General features: G+C 41.3%; 1 protein-coding gene across 1 annotated transcript in view; it reads right to left on the reverse strand.

Annotated features, from left to right (window-relative positions):
- ChAT (Choline acetyltransferase) overlaps window positions 1-19952 on the reverse strand; it is a 290787-nt gene extending 270835 nt beyond the window's left edge. Inside the window, exon 1 of the mRNA XM_071584493.1 lies at window positions 19610-19952. The gene's annotated coding sequence lies outside the window, so the exon portion shown is untranslated. The remainder of the gene's footprint in view (window positions 1-19609) is intronic.
- Between the last annotated feature and the right edge of the window lie 3066 nt (window positions 19953-23018).

The raw sequence follows: 23018 nt of genomic DNA on the forward strand, positions 1-23018 counted from the left end.
TTATTGTAATTTCTCCCAAAAAACATTCTCTCCTCCCCACTACGCTTAGGATATCTTCGTTTGGTTTTATATCCATCCGTCATTTTTTACCTTTTCCATCTTTCTCACGACACGAACGGAAGAAAAACGATGACTGAAACTAAACCTGTGAGCATGAAAAACTTAATTGGCATGTTTACTAAGCCTACATCATCACCAAGATTTTCATTTGCATCTCATTCGTAGTAATTCATCCCGATTGCCAGACCACTGAGTTGCATAGACCTAAAGCGTTACCTTTCCCCTGGATAGTAGTACCTGAGGGACTATTTTCACCTTTGACCTTCACAAGAAGAGGATTGGGCAACACGTTCACTGCCTCTCCGGTCGCACGTACCCATTCGTATCGGAATAGCAGAGAAGGCGGCCCCTTGGGAAGTTGCGCCCCGCCCTTCTCACTCCTCTGTCCGCAACGGCACGAGGCTCCCGGCGATGTTACGCTATGCGGGGTCAGGGGGGAGGATGGAAAAGTGGTGGACAATTGGGATAGAGAGGCAGGGAAAACGGAGAACCAATCCCTCTCCTCCCTCCCTCTCTTCGACTGTGGCCCCTTAGAGGAGACCTACACAGTTCAGTAATTACTACGCAGCCTCCATGTGAATGTACACGAAACTTGTTCCGTCTGCCCTCTTCCTTAATGCCAACTACCTGCCCTCGCAGTCCTTTAAATCTTTGAAGCCCACCTCTATGTGATCACTGCAAATCGGGTCATGAGGCTATATTATATTTATTTGCATTAGAGGTAAGTACGAAGAACCGATGCATTAAGTATTATAGGGTAAACAGTAGTTACGAGGAAGGAAGCACTCAAAGATGGAGAGGGATTTGATGTAGAGTAGGTTGCTGGATTGTGTTTTGTTAGGAGAGACAAAATATTTATTTGGAAGTTGTTTCCATCCAAAACCTACCTTAACCTGTCGGTTACCTTAAAAAAAGTAGTTTCATCACGCTATGCTTATGTAATAGTTTTAGTGCACACCCACACATTGAATCGGCAATTTACTAATGGTGGCAATATATATTAAAACTAAAATGTATACATTATAATTAAATAGCGCATACGTATATTGTACATCTGAGGGTAGATTTCGCAAACAGATTCCGTCTCACCGTCGCAGCGAGGGAGTGAGGAGGGAAAGAAAGCGCTCACTTCCTTTCTCATGAGCACACTTCTCCCAACCTCCTACGCACCACCGTGGCCTTTCTAATTCTTTGAGTGCCATCGTCGAGTATTCATTAATCCCTTTAAATTCACGCACTCTGTTTCTCTCTTTCTTACTTCAGAACTCCTCCAAACACTACCCGTGTCTTGCTTCCTTCCGATTCTCAGAAATACGCCTCGGATACGTAGGCTAGGATAATGAGAAGATTTAAAAACAATCGATTTCAATCTAACAACTGTAGCCCTGCGTATTACATCGCGATAATTGCCTGCTGCAGACTCAGCCCAGTCAATATTCAACCTGCTTATCTGTATTTACTATAGCCCATTATTCACCTTTGACTAATCCATAGTTTCCTCAGTCACACACAGTAACGCATTGAAGCTATATTTTAGTTCCTGAAAATAATAAGCGGTCAAATACATGATCATCAATGGGGTTTATTTTTACTAACAGAAAAACCTTTCTATCTGTATATACGCTTTATTTTATTTGGGACAAAATGTTCACACTGCGAATGACATCACAGTACACGTCTTATCAGGTATTTTGAAATGCTAAGTCGAGGAAGTAAACATCCTCACGCAATACCCAGATAATCTAATCACATGAACGCATTGTGCAACCCTCCGTACTACGTCCCACCAATAAATAGTGTCTTCAAATTTTCATCGGTCAACAGCAGATATTAAGGACATTCATACGGAATCACGCATGTTCTTGAGATGAAATATATGATTACACTACTATTGCGGTTCTTCATTTGAGTTAAAAAAATCCAAGGACATAATTAATAATCCTACGAGCCCTCTGCGATTTTTTGACACAATCACGGCAATAGGAAAATGAGTTACAATATCAGACATTGATCATATTCCGCAATCATGACAACTCGTGCATATATTGCTGGATTAAATTTATTCGCCAAGGATAAGTAGTAGAGATGTAGCAATTTTCATTTTAACATCATGAAAACTAAAAAAATCATTGAAACTAGCATTTTATTCATGGTTTTTCTAATCTTAGCATAGTATCTTAAAAAATAGTGAAATTCCTTGAGCAGAATCTTAGGCAAAGTGAACAATATTTGTATTTTTAAATAGTTCTTCATATTCCCAACAAAACAAGTTCAATTATAAACTAAAATACTCGTACATGAAATAAGCTGGTTCTCATGACTTTTCGTTTGATGAGAATTCATTTCTTTCATGTTAAAGAGGTTAGTCATGAGGACGATATTTCTCGTTCCAAGCTGGAATCTAATCTACATAGAATTACATTAATAAGTAGCCACTCCGCTGGCACTTATTCGTTTGTAATGAATGCTTTAAAAAACAGCATCCATGCAGAAGAAAGCTTCATCATATTTAACAGGCAAATTGACTTCATCAAACATCACTCACTGGAAATAAGAAACGTCATAAAACGACTACGTCGCTGGCTGGAAGGAACCTCCGAATCGTCCCTCAGCCTGCAAAGATTCCGAGTCATATAACCTCAAAACCATGAAATTAGGACGTCATTATACTTCCTTAAAAGTCTCAAAATAGGAAAACATTCTCAAAATGGACGCTCCTTGAATTTAGCCGACGCAGACGGGTGTAAAGGGCCACCGCGGCGCGAGACGGCGCGGCGCCGGCGAGGGGGCGCGGCGGCTGGCGGGGCGCGGCGGCCGAGGCGAGAAGACGACGGAACCTCCGTCGCCGCCGCCATTTTAGCCACCGCTGCCGGCCTGCGCCCCACCTCGGAGGGGGCGCACTGTTAAGACCCAATAGACAAAAGTATTTATTGAGTTAAAATATTAAAAGAAAGGACAGTCTACAAAACCCATGACATATTTTATATGCTAAGAACAAAACTCGGCAATAATTTTTTTCATCGCATACCACTTTGCTCTCATTGGCCTACATTTTATGCCGGAATGCGACCGGGTTGTCTGTTGCGGAGGTTTTTGTGGGAACTGGTATAGATTGGATTGCTCCAATCTGCTCCTTTGGACTCAGAGCCTGTAGGGAGTTAATTTTGACAGTAATTTGTGTTTCTTTACACAATACGGACATTTAGACCAATAATATTCGAAACAGAAGCCAAGAATATATTTCATTCTTGTGATAGATGAATTCACAATGTTTTAATGATTTAAACGAGCAAATAATTTTGTGAAACCACACGGAATTTAAAGAAATTATGTACATTTATTTCTATCTCGTATCAGACCATCGGAGAGAGTTATAATTACTATGTATTGATAGCGTTCACAGTTTGGCTATTGATGAGGCTAAAATGTAAAATGTAACATAATCCTTCGGATTAATTTTTACTCGCAAAGTTCACTTATTATTATGAAATGCGTCGTACATGAAGAGCATAGCTATTAATTCATTATCATTCCAATACCATGTCGTCACTCATCACCAAATAATTCCAATGTTATCCGTCTTAAAAGCGGCTACATTGTGATAAATTGCGAATGAAAGTAGGCTATCTTTAGTATCACGAAATCAGTCTAGATTGAAGTGAGTGTAGTAGAAATGACCTCCATATGACCTTGGCGATGTAATATAATTGAGGAAACTCTTTTCCTTTAAAAAATTTACCGACCAGCTCTAAAACGTTAACGTAGAAAGCCTTTAAGAATGTTATGAAAATTCTTCACAAAATAATTTTCAAAGGAAGTTTTACATTGGAAAGATTTAACCGCCAGCAAGTTCGCTTAACCGATATTTCAAGTCGAGAGCATTAAAACCAGAGGAAGGGATTACCAGAGCTTTTGAAATGTAAAATTTCATTTCAATGATTGAGAATTTGTTATTAACTAATTGCATGCGAACAGTTCCTTGGAAACATTTCCTTCAAATATAAGATTTAGTTCCGTTCCTCATGCTCATAACTGATAAAACCTACGCACCAAAGTCCAGAATGGCTACAGGAATAGTGAAAACCACATGGGTACTAGGCTTCACAACGCTCACATACAGGGTATAATTTTGGAATTAAACCTTCGGGATCAGCAAATTTGAGCACAGAAAGCCACAATCAACGCTTTTCAGTGAATGCCAATATTTGCTCTTAAGTTTTTTAATGGAACGTATTTCCAATGGGAGAGGCTCTATGCATTACTTTAAATAATGGGGTATTTTCAGGGCTGGGTTGAGTACTTCCAAATTTACATATTGGGTAGCTGCAATTTGGGTATCAACTGTTTGTCATTTTTAATAAAACTTTCAGCCTGGAATAGTTCATACATTAGAAGCTCGATATTCTGTTGACTCTTTTTAAACGCTTTCATTTACAAAAAAAATATTTTTTCGCCAAAACTCGCCATATAATTTGGGCTAAATACTTATGCTGCAACGTAAATTATTCCTTAATTTAATCAAATTCGTCTCATTACAATTGTAATGATATACTAGGATTGATATTGAGAATTGACATGGTTACTAAAAAAGTTAGATGTGAGAAATAAATACGGCGGCACAGGTTCTAATTTTAAAATCATTACATTTTAACACTGAATTTCCTTAATCTACGTACAATCCAAGTTTTTCGATTTTTTTAAAACGAATAGGCAAATCAAAAATAGTTTTCAACTTGGTTGCGCCTTCTCACGTAACTTAACATGATATCTGCTTATTTGTGGAGTTTGCTATTTATAGATGTGTTCTCCCTTGCAGGTTTTTAACATTTGCCTTGCTGTAGACCATGCCTCTAGTGTATTCCTTGTTATGTCGAGTGAAGATACTTACAAACTAAAAATTGATTGTATTACTGCTAGACACATGTTTAATAGTAACTCACGTCCCCAAGCAAACCATTTATATACATCGAATATGAACACCGTAATTTCCCATTATTTTCTTCTTTCAGTTAACTGAATTACGTATACTTTTCCATCCGTCCACCATTTTCAATAGTCTATCGTTCTGTCTTCTGAAGACTTCATTAACATTTCTCGGGTTACTCTAAATTCTCTCTCTGCTACTTATCTCATCTATTTTTCAAATCATTCACCGCTGTTTTTTGCCATAGCATAGGCACTCGTATCTACGGATAGATCGTAGGGTCGCAGTTCGTTGGTAAGGATTTTCTAAATATATAATTTTTAGACTCCTTACTTTACCAATTAGATCTTAAACAATGATAGCAGAGCATCACACTACAAAAAGATGTTTTTTTTCCGATTTTGTAAAATTTTTCAGAGATATGACACTCATTTTCTATCTCAGATACTGGTGAAAGCCTCGGCGATAGAGAGGCCCAGGAGGCTTGGATTGAACTCCGTTAGTTCACCGGGGCATTTGATAGATTAAGTTTAAGCTCACGCGATCGATTACAACCCCAAATATATCTTTTCATCAACAATAGTCTTTCCGTGATATGTACAGAGTAATAGTATGGGAAAGTATGCTCAAGTTAAATTATTAGGAACTTTAAATTAAGTCTCAAGGATTAGCAGTTGTTCGGCAAACCGTGGAAAAACGATTAGCTCTTTTATCAGATGAGTGAATTACCATTAGCTGAAATCAATTATTAGCATCTAATGAAGCTTTTGGGAATGAACAGGGGAGTTTAAGTAATTTAAATAGTTTCCTATGAATGATATCTCTAATTCGAAATTGGGAAATTAAGAGCTGACTTTTGACGATCAAGCATTATATTGATTAAATCACCAGCATAAGGATATGGTGGTATTACAAGTGGATCATTTATAAATTTTTGGCGACATATGATAGCGTTTTGATGATATAGCGATTGCCTTGTCTTTGACTCGTTCCAATGTAATGAAAGCATGTAATTTTCATATCCCATATAAAACCCCGTAGCTTGGCTAGCCCTCTCAGCAGGAAAAAATACTAATCGAACTAGAACAGATTAAGGTACGGTGGAGAAAATGTAAAAAACATATCATAAAGTTTCGAGCCGGAAATGTGCACCTCACATGGTATGGACATTGAAAGAAGAACTGCCCTTGGTAAAGAAGATTTTGCAAACAGGAGGGCATAAATGACCTGGAGCTACGTCAAGATGTGGAGAGGAAGTTAGAGAAAACTTTGACAAGGATCATATCTTTATGCCTCCGATTTTGATCATTGAAGCTGGTGAATAAGCTCTCATTGAAGGCTTCTGAGATGCAAATAAAAATAAGAGTGCAAGAAAATGGCATGGAGAGAATGGAATACAAACGAAGAAGGATTAATAAACACTGGGGAAGAGATAAGTTTGTTGGAAGAAGTCCGAAGAAGGTGTTAAACAAAGTAGGAGTAGGAAAAGGGTGGACATGTTTTTCAGAATGAAGGGGTGTAAGTAGGTGGAATTTTAAAACTTTTTTCTTAGGTCTTCGTGCGTTGATGATCGTCTAAAATGCAGCCTAGAACATGACGTTCGTCATGAGTGAATGCCTAGTGCCAAAAGGCAATCAAAAAACTACTTTTGCCGGTGGATTACCGAAAATAGTTACAATCAGATGATGGAGAGGATCATCAATTGAGAGGTAGCATGCAATAAAAGGATTTAATCGCGGAATAAATCGTTGATTACCAGTCATAAGAACAACTAATAAATACGTAGTTTAAATACTATAATGGCCTAAATATTTGCTGCAGACAGAATTACAAGTATAAAAGGAGGGAAAAACATGAATGAAAACTATAATTTATAGATAAATACCTTCAGAGTATCAAAGAGAATACGTAGAAGGGAATTACTAGTGCTCAATAAATATCTGAGAGAATGCTGTTTCCACACACAATGCCTATTTGATCAAAGTGCCATTTCTATTTGTAACCGGTGGAAACTGTAGCAGCCAAAGGAAAGAAGAGATAGAGGAGGAGAAAAATGGAGAATATCAGTTGCAATTACTTCTCTCCTAAAGACATTTGTTTCTGCGAGAAAGAGGTGTTAATCCGCAGAATCAAACGCGAAGATTTACGCATACGAATTCCACCTTTCGTCGTCATGGTATCGCCGTGACAGCTTTCTTCCAACAGTATGCTGAAGGCTCCCCCGTGAAGCTGAGTTGAGAGGCATCGACGAAAGAGTTCCTGGTACTTGGAAATCCACCACACCCGTGCATTTTTATTAAATCCATCCACCTACTTCCGATGCCCTTCATTTGCCAGGGCGCCAACCCACGCGACCACGGCCAGGTCATCCTCCCCCAATGTCCTTCGCTTTGGGCCACATCCCCGGCGAGGAGGAGAGAGGGACCGGGGGAGGGGGGGCTTTCTGCAGCCAGCCAGGCGGCCGGGTGTCCCTCCTCAATAATTCAAGGCCCCTTTTTCCCTCCCACACGGAATGCTTAACGAGGTGGAGTGAACCCATAGGGGTCGGAGCGAAGGGTGCAAAAATGTCGGGAAACTTCAGGGAGACGGGGGGGGAGGGTTGGAGGGAGGGGTTTTAATGACGGAGTGGAAAGGGAGGAGGCGGGAGGGAGGGGGTTCGGAGGGCGGTGCACTTAGGGAAAGAGAAGGGAGCGAGCGAAATCGAGAAACAACCTACGCACACCTACCTCCTCCTGCCCCCTTCCGGCCGCCCCGCCCCCCGTCAGCCCCTGGCTGAGTGACCCTGCCGCACCTACCCCCCCCCCGTGCGACCATTCCCCCGGAAGAATCATTTTCTCCTCCCACACATTGGAACAAAGTCGTTTCTGGACATTCAACGCTTTGGAGCGATACGTAAAGGGCCCTGATGTGAGTGGAGAGTCTCCTTTTTGGCATTCAGTTTAAATATTCAGAATAAAAATGTAAATTTACTCATAGATAGAGGGTCGGTAGAACATGAGATCTGGGATTGCAAGATTCCGAGCTTTATCCTCCGGTTGTTATATGTATGACAATTTTTCTTAGTGATTTTTCCTTATCCACTATTTAGGTCCAAATATGCTTCCTCGTCTGGTTTTCCTAAACCAATTAAAAAGATATTTATGGAGCTCTTATTTTTTACCCACAAAGGTACAGAGATGGGAACGAGAATGGCGCTATCAGACGGCAATTTGTTCATGGGCCACCTTGAAGAGTGGCCTATGAACAGATTCCCTTTCCCTTCCCTTCCCTTTCACAATATCCCCCAACCTCTTTTCTGCGTCCGCTTCATATACGATATTTTTATTTCTCTTAGTCCCTATATAATTTCTTACCGGCCTTAAATACTTCTTTCACAGTTACATTCAGTTCTTCCATTTCAGACTCCGCCATCACCTTTCTTGACACAGACGTCTCACTGCCAATAAAAAAATTCACCATTTTAGGGCATATTAAACCCATTAACCATCAGCAATACCTACACTTTACCAGCTGTCACCATACTCACATCAAACGCGCGTTTCCCAGCTTTCTCTCTGTATCTGCGGATACCAGATTTGCAACATCACAACCTTCCTCAACAAATACCTGCACAACCTACAAAAAGCATTTCACAAACGCAAAATAAAATCCGTCGCTCTACTCGACCTTACACCACACAAAAAACAACCCCATATATGACACAGGACTCTACTTCCGCAACACCTATTCCCCAGGATAACACAGACCTAAAACCTTTCTCAGAAAACTTTTTCCTATGTTATACGATAATGACACCAACTCATCTCTACCGCTCCAATGCCCCTCTCTCGCATGCAGACGACGCCTCCGATCTCAGAAACATTTTGATATCCACCAACCCTTTGGCCCCCACCTACAAATTTCCTCATTGTTCCCCAACTTTCAACCGCTGAGAAAGCTGTATGCAGGATCGGTGCCGCGTTTGCTCACACTCGAGCAAAACCAGTACCGTGAAGATGTTTCAATTGAGTGTTTAGCAGAGTTTCACAGCAACAAAGTACAATTTTTGCACCGTTTCATAACCATGGATGAAACATGAGCCCATGAATTCACACCCGAGACAAAGGAACAATCAAAATAATGGATTCAAAGGGAGAACCGGCTCCAAAGAAGGCGAGGACCGTTTCATCTGCAGGCAAGGTCTTGGCGTCGGTTTTTTGGAATGTGCGTGGGATGATTTTCATGAACTATCTTGAAAAAGGAAAAAATATCACCGGCGAGTATTATGTGAACTTATTGCAACGTTTGAGCGAAGTAATCAAGCAAAAGCGGCCTCATTTGGCTAAGAAGAAAGTGTTGTTTCATCATGACAATGCATCAGCTCACAAATCCATTATTGCAATGGCCAAAATTCATGAATTAAAGTTTGAATTGCTTACTACATGATGCACCCTATTCGCCAGATTTAGCCTCCTCCGATTATTTTATGTTTGCAAACTTGAAAAAATGGCTCGGTGGTCAAAGATTTACAACCGTGAAGAAGTGATGTCGGCAGCTAATGGCTATTTTGAGGAGCAAGACAGTTATTATCATAAAAAGGGTATCGAACTTATTGAACATTGCTGGGAAAAGTGTATAGAACTGAAAGGAGTTTATGTGGAAAAATGAATACATTTTTCTCCAAAATTTTTGTGTTTTCTTTGTTGGGTCGGGTACTCCTAGGACCTCCCTCGTATGTGTATATATATATATATATACATATATATATATATATATATATATATATATATAAGTATTAACCTACAAGGTAGCGACTGCGCAGGGTTATACGCTTATATTTATATTATATATAGTATATATATATATATATATATTTTTTTTTTTGCAGGTTCCCCTTACCTTTCCCCATCCATTTGAAAAACCCTAATCCCCTCATCCCTTACCCTTTCCTCCTGGTGCTGCACCCCCTGCCACACACCTTTTTGGTGGCTTGCAGGGTATTGATGTAGATGTAGATGTAGATATATTAATATCTATCCATGATTCGAACTAGGGTGTAAGTGATGTACTCATACCCGCACAGAAAGCCCAATTATTGTATCTCATTGAGTTCACCAAGCACAATTTACATCGCAGTCCAAAACTTCGCGGCTATGATACATTAACAATAGCATGAAAGTAAACTCCTCGCAAGGTTCGCGTGAGCACCGGGCGTTAATCGCGAAGTTTACTCACCGCACCATTCAAGGCTGCTATTACTACCATCCAAAGATTATTTTGCCAAGGATTACGTTCGCAACGCAGAGTGTCCCAGAGAGGTTGTTGATTAGAGGGATTATAAGGAAAGCCGTAGTCCATAGGAGGTCTATTAGTCATTCACGAAGTCCTTTACGAGACGTAGCGGTGAATTTTTCCGGAGCGTGTACTTGCAGAAAGGAGATGGGACACTTTTGAGAAAATGGTACGAATAAAGACTAGGAGGCTGAAGACGAACAAAATATTCGAAGCGACTTTGAAGATGTTAAGGAAATTGGACGGAATGAGAAAACATGAATTTGGAGAAGTTGAAAGGGATACTGTAGGGCTGAGGATGAGGACATTCTGGAAGTAAGAATGCTGTGAGGGGAACGGAGGATGATGAAAAACATACAATAATTAACCATAATTAAGTTCCTGAATGAGCGATGAGTAACCTTGAGTAATAATAAGTAATACCAAGTAAGTTAAGTTAACGAAGCAATGAGGGATACAGTGTTACGATGAGTTAAGGCTTAATGGAAGGCTTAGTTTGTCTTACAATGTGTGCTTGGCTCGCGAGATGACCTTAGCGCTATGTTAGTTTTTCAGGATACGGTCGAAAACATACTCCCTCCCATTCGGCCTTCCAAAAGAGAGTAATGTAAATCTCCGATGAAACCTTGGGTGAAAGAAGATGACGAACCAGCCCCCTTCCCCTGTGAATGTCCCCAGGTAACTATCCATAGAAAGTTCATCTGAGGTGCAGAGTCTGTTGTAGGCATAAGTGTTGAGTGTGTATATGGAAACCTTTTATTTGCAATTCTTTAATGTCCCTCTATATTGACATTAAACACGAAAGATAGGAGAGACAGGGAAGAAGAGACCGATAGGATAGGAAACGTGGTGCCATAAAAGTTATTGTAAATAGAGGTTGAAAGGAAGAGTCAACAAACGAGGAAGTATTTCGGACTGGTGAAACAAAAATATTTATAAAGTAGGAAAATAACAAAAGGACCCAACAAATACGACACAACATTAAAGAAGTGAGGAGGAAAACGAAACTAAAAATAGAAGGAAAGAATAGCGGGGCGATTGCAATATGTATATGAAACAGGGAAACGTTGTCTGTTTCGCAAGAGTATTTTGAGCACTCACCTGTCAAATCAGCCATCGTTGTTTGCAGTGCATTTCGCTACCAATAGCGAGAACAACGAGACTAATGATAATTAATACCTGCGGTGGCGCGGGATGATCCCCGGCTGGTGACGACGTGACCCGCGAGGGGGCGGCCGGGGACACGCAGGAGGAGCGGCCGCGGGTCGCGCATCCCGGCGGGCGGCCGGAGGGGCACGGGTGGGCACGCACCAGCACGCGGGTGATTCGACTGCGGGACACACACTCGCGGGAGTGGTGGCGGCGCCGCACTCGCGATACGTCACGGAGAGGAGCAGCGAGAGAGATAGAGAGAGAGGCACTCTCACATATGAGACTGACGTCACGTGGGAATGGCATTTCTCTCCGTTCTGTCAAAACTTTTCTCGTCTCTTCCCTAAGTTTAATGCAATCAAATATCCTTAATTGACATCGATCAGTGATTTGATTTTATCACTCCTATAAACGCACTCTTAAATCTCTATCATCACTTTTTTGCGTGCATTTCTTATATTGAAAAACTCATTCGTTCTTCATTCTGAATGCTATATTCTCATATACTTTTCTTGCAAATGCCAAAAATATACGTACAATCACATAACGCACATATTAGGCATACAATGAGATTATCAATAGGCTGCAAGAGCTCTGCCCTTCCCTACACATTTCCGATTCTACGGATTTACACCCTTTTTGCGTCTTACGTCCCTCTTTTACGTACCTTAATGCCCATCACCATCCCTCAGCCGTCCTCGTTGGGTCTTTTGGCTTTCTGATAATCCTTAAGAGTTCAATCTAGTCCAAAATAGGTTGAGTATCTGTTTTTATTTCAAAATGCTGACTCTAATCTTCCAATTTATGGTTCTTTCATCTAACATTCTTCATTACTTGGTGTACCTATAATTTCGCACGTGTTTCTCCATCGAAGTTGAAACCAATCATATTAATCAACCCGGAAGTCGGTTTAATAAATGATGGTAGGGCTCACCTACTCGTAAACCCAACCCTGATGCATGCATTTCTCCCATCGTTTCTCATTCCAAACTGCCTATGTTTCCTCAGGAAGAACTGGAACCTGAACGAGGAACGTCCTTTGTAATACTGTGGGTGGGTCACAAGGACTCTAAATCCAAGCCTTCTGTTCAGTGGATCAGTGCTCTAACCACTAACCTACCGCACTCCTACTCACGTGCGACGCATATTCAACAAAGAATTGCCGAAATGGAACAGTACACTTGACAGAGATTCTCCAAGTTTGTTGCCAAATTCAAGCTCGGAATTGTTGTTATTAAAAAAGAATTGTTTTGGCAATGGCATTTCTCCCGTTTGCAAAACCCATGTTAATTTCGGCTCTGATACTCTTTTTCACTTCCTTCCAATTGAGCAAAATCGGCAATATCTTAAAAATCGATCACGTCACCCCAAACGCAGGGCAACTGAGTCCGTGGATGCAGGTAGGGAGGGAGATGTGGAGCGGGTGACGTCAAGGAAGCAGCGGGAGTGCGGGGCGGGGAGGTGCGTGGGAGGGTCGGCGGGTGGAGAGAGTGTCGTTGGTTAATGCCGGCTGCATAAGCTATGGAGACGGAGGGCGGATTGGGGGGGGGGGGAGATTCGAGAGGAGGAGGAGAAAGGGCGCCCGTTCTGTGAGGGGGGAGGAGGTGGGGAATCGTTTGTGTGGGATGGGGGGTGCGTGTGTATGGTTTGGGAATGGTGGGGGGGGGTTGTTTAACTCACGAAACGGATAAAAGGGGAGTCGCTAAAATATTTAAGACGCCGCGTGAAATTTTTATGAAGCGAGCCAGACGGTTTGGGTTATGGAAGAAGGGCGGGGAGTTTTTGGGAAGGGGGCTGTTGGGGAGGGGGGGTGGAGAGATATAGACTATGGTGTGGGTGTGTGTGTGTTGCAAGTGAATGGGTTGGGAGTGGGTGGAGCTTAAGATTAGGTTACGGGGGGGAGCAGGAGTTGGAAGGGCCAGGTTGCCCCATTCCCTTCAACGTGATCCTGAGGATGAATGGGCAAAGGAGGTCTACGGAGCAAGAAGAGTTTTGCAGGGATGGCGGGGGGTGGGACGATGTTGCCCCCGGACCGCAGAGAACGAACGGATATGGTCAGGTCACCGTTGAGAGTTGATGAAAAACCTTAACATTTCTCTTCTTATTCTCCCCATTCTGAGGCCCTGCCCTGTTCCACCAAACTTTATTCCCCTTCTTCTGGATTAGACGTAGTTTCCATTATTTCCACTTCCAACTTGATGGCCTCCCTCCGTTTCTTTTTGTTTATTTTGAAAAGTCATCCTTTGGCCTTACGATTCATTACTGAAGACTTTTACAAACCATCATAATGTACAAATTAATCCTGGAACGATGCTTAATACCATCACTAGGTGAATTTGATATGTGAGACAGTTTATTTGAGCCATATTAGGATTTTAAATGACTCAATTGAAAATTTAACAATAAGAAGTTACATAAAATTAACGAAAAATAAATATAATATAATCATATCTTTCCCTTCTTCTAATATTTTGTTTCATATCCTATTTACATTTTTTTCCGTATATTTCTTCTTTTCCCTTTATCTAATTGTCACGGCGTAAATTTGACACGTTCCTGATTATCGTTTTTGCTGTACATTTTTTCGCATAATATTTTGTTTGTTTTAGGACTAGACAAAATATTAAGATCGACAATTTGAAGGTGATGATATCTACAGCGGAAAAAACGTTCTTACTCTTTGTTTTTAAAATTTCCTGATCACATTTGTTTCGTTTTCCATCACTTGGCACTTAGGTTTGGCTTCAGTGAGTCTGTCACTGCAGTTCTTCTTAAGGGAGATAATACTATAACAGCATTTATCAGAGGTATTGACGGCTTAGAGCCGAAATATTACATTTGCGAAGATAACTACATAGAAACAGAAGCTACTCGATACCTATATATGAAACATTTTCATGACGTAATAGAAAGATCTACAGAACTATTGTTAACAGTCGTAAAATGGGATGCATGATTTGTGCAAATAATATGAATTTAATGATTCCATCCCCACATTACAGTGGTTGGCGAGGATACGGAGGGGATTTAAGGTGAATAAACCTCCGAGGAAACAAATCTAAGGCAGACTTTTCAAATCGCCATTCCTCAGATATCTAGTAATACTTCCGACCGCGCACCTTTGAAAGGGAAAAAATCTCTTATTTCATTTAACAAAGAAAGGTAACAAACCCTCCCACAATACCCTGAGACTATGCTCCTACCTCTGAGTATTCAACCAGAGAGGATACAGCTTTTAAATATTGCAGATTTATAACATAAACTGACAGGAACAGTAATTTTGGCAGTTAATAATGATGGAGCAATTGGTAAGTTGAATGGGCATGGGGTAAGCAATGTCATCTTAACATTCCTTGATTCTACACTCAGTCTCTAGGGCACTGAGCATACGCTCACGTTTCGTGATCACGTCACAAGTTCGAAGTTAACGCTTAGAAGCGTATGACTCATTACTCGTTCCGCTAAACATTTTACTTTCGGTTGCTTCCATTGATTGATTCTATTCATCTAATGTTTTTTTTCCGGTTTGATATCATTGGGTGAAAAATAATAAAATTCCACTGGGTGGGCTTTCAACTCGAACATTAAATTTCGGTAAGAGTTAAAAGAAATGATCACATTAAAATATTCATTTATCGATTCGAATACCTCGTCTTGGATCACTCCTCCGTCACGCTCCTACAACGAAATAGCATTCTCACTGTGAATGTCGACCGTTCCTTTATTAGGGCTTGTGGAGATTTGCAGCTATAGTCATATGCAACGACAGGAAAAATCCGCGTGGATTTGCAGAATTATAGTGATTTATTAACGTAAATTTGCGAAAAAAATGTTTTTGAAATATTTTTCAAAAGTAAGAATGTTTATGTAACATGGAAACATGATAAGAATATTATATTTTTTACAAATACTAACACTGCTCTTAAACCCAGAGATTTATATCTCCTATTAGTTATGAGGTTAGGTGATATTGTTATCCATAAGGCACAACACGTTAATTGCTGGGCATATTGTTTCTTCGGAATAAACCAAGCACGATCATCGGAAGAAAACGCCGGGAAGTTCACAGTCCATAGCTTCTTATCCAACGAGTTCTTTGCTTCTCGCAACACGTATTGTTATTCAAAATATTTCATAATACGCGCCGACCAGAAAAGTAAAACAATTGATTAGCATTAGGGACTAAATTCGGGCCCGCGGTGTTGCCAGGTCCCTTTGGTTGGTTTTCAATGTCGTTATTTATCGCTTTAACCTATTACTTTATTGAACAGTGAGTTAATATGAGTATTCAAGGAGAGAACGAAAGATATGGCAGCCGTGTGACGGCTTAGCGTACTTGAGAACTGAAACGAGCGAGGGGATCACATCTCAGTCGCCGCCATTGCGGAGTATAACGGAGCGAGCGCAATGCATTTACCCCGCTCGCGTAGCCAAGACGGCTCTCGGTGTTCTCGAGTTCTGGAGATACGGGCTCGTCTGCATGGGGATGTGTATCTCTATATCTTAGAATATCGGGAAAATTGATCAGGATACCTAATTTGGGAATTTGGGAATAAAAAAATAATTATAATGAAACATTTGCATAGTATTTAAAATTATTTATTCTCAGAATGAGGTATTTTCCAAGAATATGATATATGCTAATCCATTTTTTTCTTGGAAAACTGGAACCTAGCATTCGGAAACTTTTTTCTTTTCAATCAAATGTCGAAAAGGAATCGCAGCGATGCAAAATCGGGTGAGTTCAATGCTTAAGTCGTCCGTCTTATCGCCAAAGGTAATTAACAATCTTAACAAATATTATCGTCTACTTATCGCATAAACCTTAACTGCATGCCAACAATTATTTACTACCTAAATTCTTTGTACTTTCTCTTTATCTCCACGCCGTCTCAAAAGCCTTTCTCTTACTTCTTCTTCACCGCTTACCAATTATTCTCTCTTCTATTACGGCTTTAAATGTCCCAGTGCCTATCCATATTGACTTTTTTCTCCATTTATGTGTATGAAATTAATGCATTGGAATTTTCACTATGTGGCTAGAAATATATACTTTTTTTGTTCTGATCTTTTCAAGTCAGTTTCATTTGTTCCATTCCTTTTGATGAACCTCAAAATATGTGTTATTTGGAATTTATGTTGGCAATGCTGATATCCTAATCATATCCTCACTTAAAACAGTAAGGTAATGTATGCAGATACCCGTTTGAAATGAGTGCAAAATAGCTAGCAAAATAGCTCACCCACTCCGCTTATTCTCGTATTCTCATTTATCTGTGCATCAAAAGCGATAAACTATCAACGAACCTTTAGTAGTATAACCGAATGCCGAACCGTGACGTGATGGATGCACCTCTGAATTCCTGCCCGGGTCCATAACTTCATGTACATTAAAAGAAGTTTCCGTTTGAATACACTAGGGTCCTTGGTTCAATCATTCTCGCTTTGCGGTGCGTGAAATTTTATTCGGTATTCCCACAAAGGTAGGCTGCATAATGCAAATGCCGAACAAATTCAATTACGTGATTCCAAATTTAAATCATCTCTTTCAGTGGATTTGTTCAAAATTCGGTTAATAAGCACATTGATATTTTAATTTAGACTCTTGTGAAATATTTTCCCCATTTAGACGCGATTTATATTTGAATCTAAAAAAAACACACTCCTAATTATCATTATTACAGGTATATCGATTTCCTGGTCGTGTTTAAAAACTGAAGCAACATTTATTGCATTAATGAACTTAAGTCCGAATTTTACCCAAAATCTTTCTTAAAAAATCGCTAGATTGCTCACTCAAATTGATATAAGGACCTTCAAGGATTTTTGGTGAGATAGAACATCTCAAAGTCCGTTTTGGCGGGAGGGAGTGCCCGCATTACATGACCCCGCTGACTTTTTGCCCCGATATTTTTCGGATTGGGCTGAGGGCGCCTCGGTCGCCATATTCCGCGCAAAACTCCCTTCGCTCCTCGTCGGTCGGATGCCTTTCCTCCGATCCCGGAGTGATATCAAAATGGTGGACGCCGGTGCGGCAAAATGAAGTCGCCAAACCTCCGCTCACTCCAGTCGAATCCTGCGGGACATCGCGGCCGACGAGTTAAATGACCACAATGGATGAGATAGCGCTTTGTCTAAAAATAACACTTAAGGAGTACGACCTTCGAGCAACTTGACGATGAAGAATTATATTTTGCACGCCTCCATCGCGAATTATGTGCGTTAATAACGTAAATGGAGAAAGAAAGGGGGCAATTATTTCTCTCTCCTCTTCAGAGAAAGAGGGGGAGAGGAAATATTTGAAATGAGGGAACGTTCCGCTCCGAATTAAGCTCCATCCAATTGTGATCTAAGTTAGATAAATGCTTACCGAAGGTAATAGGCTATATAAGAGTTATCGTTCAATGGCCCCTTATGGATTGAAACCCACTATCAGTTCCCGAAAATCTAATCAATTCAACCAATTTCAAGCAAAGCATTTTTGAGAAATTGTTATTCCAACTAATATACCTATTTAAAGTGATTAACACATTATTAAAGACAATATTTTCATCACAAGGCATCGAATCAAACGAATCGCAATTACAATATATTTGACCATTCTTTATCCAGAATGCGGGAGAAACTTAAGGTGGAAGATTTTGCTTCCCATAAATACTGTCTTTCATTTATCAATTTTGATAAAAACCATAAAAATATTACTCAGAAGTTATATCAAAGGTAACAACAAGTAAATGATGTAGCATCTTCCGCGACCACTCATAGTGGTCACAAGTAACGAAAACTGAAATCAGATATCAGTTCAATCCAATACGTTCAGGTACAATATTAACATTGAATGAATTCTCATTGTTACATTGCTTATTTCCCATTGAGATGTGATCTTAGGAGCCCTTATTTAATTGCCGAAGTCTTCTAGAAAAATCAAAACACTCTCCTTTGGATAAAAAAATCCTTAATTTCTGCTAAATTGAGCGAAATAAAAGTATAAGTTAAAAACGTTATACGTTAAAAATTCAAAGAAAAAGGCGTTGTCATCCAAATTTGGCATGATTAGTCGGAACACCAAATCTTGAGGTTATCGGATATTAATAAAACTAAAATAATTCCGATTCTTTTCCAAAAAGAAGAGCTAAAGGGATCAGGTTTAATCGGGATATTATCAGTTGATTTCAGGCATAGAAACAAATGAGTGCCAATAGTTTTCTAATAGTTGCAATTGGGATCTTATATCGGATTGATTTCGGGGACGTTCATTAAACCTTAAACGGAAGATTCAAACATTTGCCAAAAACTATGTATATTTTAATGATAAAATTCAGCATATTAAGGTTTGAACTGCCAATAATTGTCAAGGAAGATGACCCAAAATAGCACCTATAATGTTCCACAAATTATATTTTTATAACTAGCACGGTTTTAAAGCTTTAATATTCTCAACAAATAAAATAATATAGTACATATTTGAGGATCTTCCTTCCAAGGAATATACTCCTAATGATAGCTTAGTTGAAAATATAATGTAAAAACTGTTACTTAAACTTTAGTTCTCTCACCAAGGTCAACTTTGAAGAAAAAATAAGCCTATATGCTATAATTAGTTTTAAGTCTGAATATTGCTAAGCACGGTGGAAATGTAAAATTGTAGGCCAAGAACCTTATCAAATAATTCACCAGACTAGGCTCAAGTTCAAAAATTATTTTTAGAAACTCATTTTCCAACCCTAACAATAACTGAGAAGTGAAATCTCTGAAACGCAGCAGCCGACTTTTGCAAAAATATATCACACCCTCCTTCAAACACGGCATCGCACCCCCTGAAGTCATTGAACAGTCACATCCAGAACCTCCCGCGAATGGAGATTTAGGAAAGAAGAATGGGGTCACGGGGGTTGGAGAGGGTGTGAGAGGGTGTGAGAGGGTTTGAGAGGGTGGTGCTTGAAGGGGGTGGAGGCATATGAGGGTGATGGTGGGTGGCGTGGGAGGGGTTGGATCGCGGGGCGAAGAGAAGGAAGGGCAGAAGGGGGGCGGGAGCAATGTATACTAGAAAGAAACTCTTGAAGAAGCGCTCTACGCACTCATACTACAAAGAAATACATCAATCTTATACATCTCCCGTTGAGTCCCCTCTATAGCCTTCCAAAGGGTTATTATAGTGTACCCGCGTCGTTAAGTCCCCAAAAGAATGGGTCCAGAACTCACCTGTGTCAGGGATCCCGGTTGCAGCAAACTTGTTGGAGAAGTAACCCTTGATGGAGCTGGTCACTTGCTGCTGGGATGGCAGGGATACGCCCCCGGGTAGAATCGGGGGCAAGGCCTGAGTGAGACCCCTTACGCCACCCAGGATCCCTCCGCCGCCTCCGCCGGCCTCGTCGCCGACTCCTCCGCTCGGAGCTCCGGCCGCCTCCTCCACTGCGTCTGCCGTTTTGGGGCTCTCCGGCTGACCCGAACCTCCCCCGAGGGCTCTCAGATGTCTCTCACGCTCCTCCTTTCCTGTCTCGTCCCTTTCTGATGCTCCTTCACTCACTAAAGCAGGATGAATCCCGGCCGGTTACAATTAGGTCGAATGGTCCTGCAGGGTTCTTTCTGGGACCCAAACGATTCTGAAGTTTTCAACTACTGGAGAATCTTATTCACCGTTCAGTCAGGGTCAGTATCTCGTACTCCTTTGGCCGATTTCAGGGATAGTTAAGGTGGATTTGTACTCGTGTTGACAGTCAGCCTTTATCCGTTTACTCGATTCTGGAGCCGTTGGACCACGGTTTAACCCCCAGGGATGTGTTTTCCAGGCGTCCAAAAAATAGCATTTTTCTCTTCAGGATGAGGAGGAGGAGGAATTGCGGAGGCCGGCAAGTATTGTACCGATCGTGGCGGGATGGAAAAGCGGCACCTCCTGAGGACGACGTCGGCGGGGTGTTCTACTGCTCGCCGCCTCCGAGCCTGCAGCACCTCCACATGCCTCAGACTCGCGCTCCCTTCTTCCCTCCGCCCCGCGGCCCCTCTTCCTCCTCCTTCCCCACCGCCCCCGTGCGCCGGGGCCTCCACACCACCCTCCACATCGCCTCCACCCCCTCCACCCGCGAGATCACGCGCCCTCCCCACTTCCCTCCACGAGGCTCCGCGGGGCCCCGCGATGGGGGCAGGGCGGGGGTGAAAAGGGGGCGTCTACCGCCGTTTTCGGGAGGGCCGAACCCTCCGAGGGCATCTCGACATGCGCGCTGGCGGGCGGGGGTCGTCCCTTCTCCGCACCCCCGCGCTCACCCGCCGCCGCGCGCGCCGGGCTAGCCCTCCCCGCCGCCGCGCGGACCAACGTCGGCCACCATCGCTGCTCGCTCCCTCTCTCGCTCTCCCTGCCCCCCTCCCCACTGTGGCCCCCACTCCGGCCTCCGCTTCCGCACAGGCGCGGTGCCGATCGGGGATGGTGTCCGCACCCCGGGAGGAGGGAGCCGGGCTTCCCGGTTGGATGCGGCCTCCGGTGACGCAATGCCGGGCTGGTAGGAGGGGTGGATTGCTCCGCCGGGGGTGAGGGTGGGACGCAAGGGAAGGGGAGGGGGTTTAAGGCGTTATCGATCCTCTCCAACCCCCTCCTTCCCCTCACCTTTGTTCCCTTCCGTACTTCACCTCTTCCCCTTTCTCCGCAATATAGAATTTTACAACCCCGTCGTGTAGTGCCTTCATTTTCGCTTCCTTCGCATTCCCCATCTCCTACCTTCTTCGCGCAACCAAAAGTCCTCTTTCTCCTCACTTCTCTTCCTCAAATCTCTTTTCAACTATCACGACCTTACTTTAACTCCTCCGCTTCTATCCTATGCGCTCTTTCGCGATTGAATGTGCCACGATCCGTTACTCAGAGAAGAAAGTGCGGTTGGCTGGTTAGCCTTGGCGTGAATTTCGTCGGCGAATGAATTTTACGGGAGAAACAACACTCTCGCACTTGCTGAAAATCTCGAAAGCGGTAGGAAGAGTTAAAATCCATCGCGGAAGGGAACCCAGTTCATCAAGAGACCGAGAAGTCTTTGGTTGCCTCGGGAAGAGTGACCTTGAACAGCTGAACTTCAAAGACATTTCCTTGTATGAAATATAATTCATAAGTTTAATCGAAACCTGCAGCTTACCCAGTGTGCCTTTAGTATAAATACTCCTCGTAAGGAATGTCCGTGAATGGACTATATGTTTTAGATAAAATTTGCAAATATAATATGTTTTGTAGTTGAGCTTTGTGGTTTGCCGTTAGTTGCTACATGCGAATATTACATGAGTGAGTTGAAAGTAATTGGAATGGATACATAAATGTTATGGTCAGCCCTTAGATAACTACGTATCTTTCTGATTTAACCACTCCAAAGAATGATGAATAATATAATGGTTTGAGGCGTCACTTTGTGGGAGCAATTCATATCGGAAGAGAAAATACCTTGTACTTCCACGTATTTTTAATATGCAAGTGCATAATTAAATATGTGTGGAAGAACAAAGTATTTTCCTTTCCGAATGAGAGTAACATAACTCCTTCTAAAAGTTAAAACAGTTGCATCCTATGAAAAACTGTGAATGATATTAATAACGCTCGGGTTGAAGAGGAAAGAATGAAGAGAGTTACGATACATAGGAATGATTAAATTACGAGCTATTCTGAAATTTCATTCTGATGGCTGAATTCATTAACCAAAAAAACTGAATTCCTTCGTTTTATAAAATACTTTTTTAGAAATACTCGATAATTGAAGTAGAACAGGGAATTCAATTTAAACTGAAAAACATTGGAAGTGGCTGCTCTAAATAGAAAAAATGGAGGGAGTTAAACTTTCAAAGGCCTCAATGCAACACAGCGTGAATCATAAAAATGGTAACTTGAATATGAGAATTATTTTTGAATAGCAAATTGTATTTCATTAAAATGAGTTCGAAACAAACACGACCCAGGAGGAAAGATCTCCTGTGATTAAGAGAGCTTTTTTGGTTGAAAGAGAAAATTAAAAACGAGTTCCGAGTTTTTTAGCGGGAGAACTTTCCATATAATTATCGCTTTCAGTTATAATCGCATATTATCCCCCCCTGAATGTTGTTATACAGTGATTTGGTGAAGTTCCTTTGGAAAATGTGAACGTTGGAAAACCTATACACTCTACTGTTTAAGGCTCCACTTAGTGCAATTATTTAACATCCGTATTAAAAGATTTTGTACTTCTCCATAGACTTTATTTACAAACTAAGTTTATCAATTTATTTTATTTTATTTACCAAAGCACAACATGTTTCACCATTGTGTTGCATCATCAGGTACCTAAAGTTATTGAAACAGATTGTACCTTAAAATAAATTCAGAAGAAAAGTCATGAAATCTTCTCTTATGGATGCTAAAAATCATTTTGCGATTATTAACTCCGGAGAATCATCAGTTTCGAGTCGAAGGTGAAGATAGATAGATAGAGGTATTTATTAGGGCGAAATTGTGATATAATAGTTCCTTCTTCCATTTAACCCTTAGATTATACAGAACACAAAGCTATACTCAGCGGCCCCAAGCAACAGCACCAATTTCATTCCTCCGCCATTTTTTTTGTATACTTTAGATTATGGATAACATTGTGCTTGGAGTGGTGGTGGATGG

Source organism: Hetaerina americana, unplaced genomic scaffold, assembly GCF_022747635.1.
Source record: "Hetaerina americana unplaced genomic scaffold, ioHetAmer1.1.p SCAF_19, whole genome shotgun sequence".
In the NCBI taxonomy this organism is placed as follows: domain Eukaryota; kingdom Metazoa; phylum Arthropoda; class Insecta; order Odonata; family Calopterygidae; genus Hetaerina; species Hetaerina americana.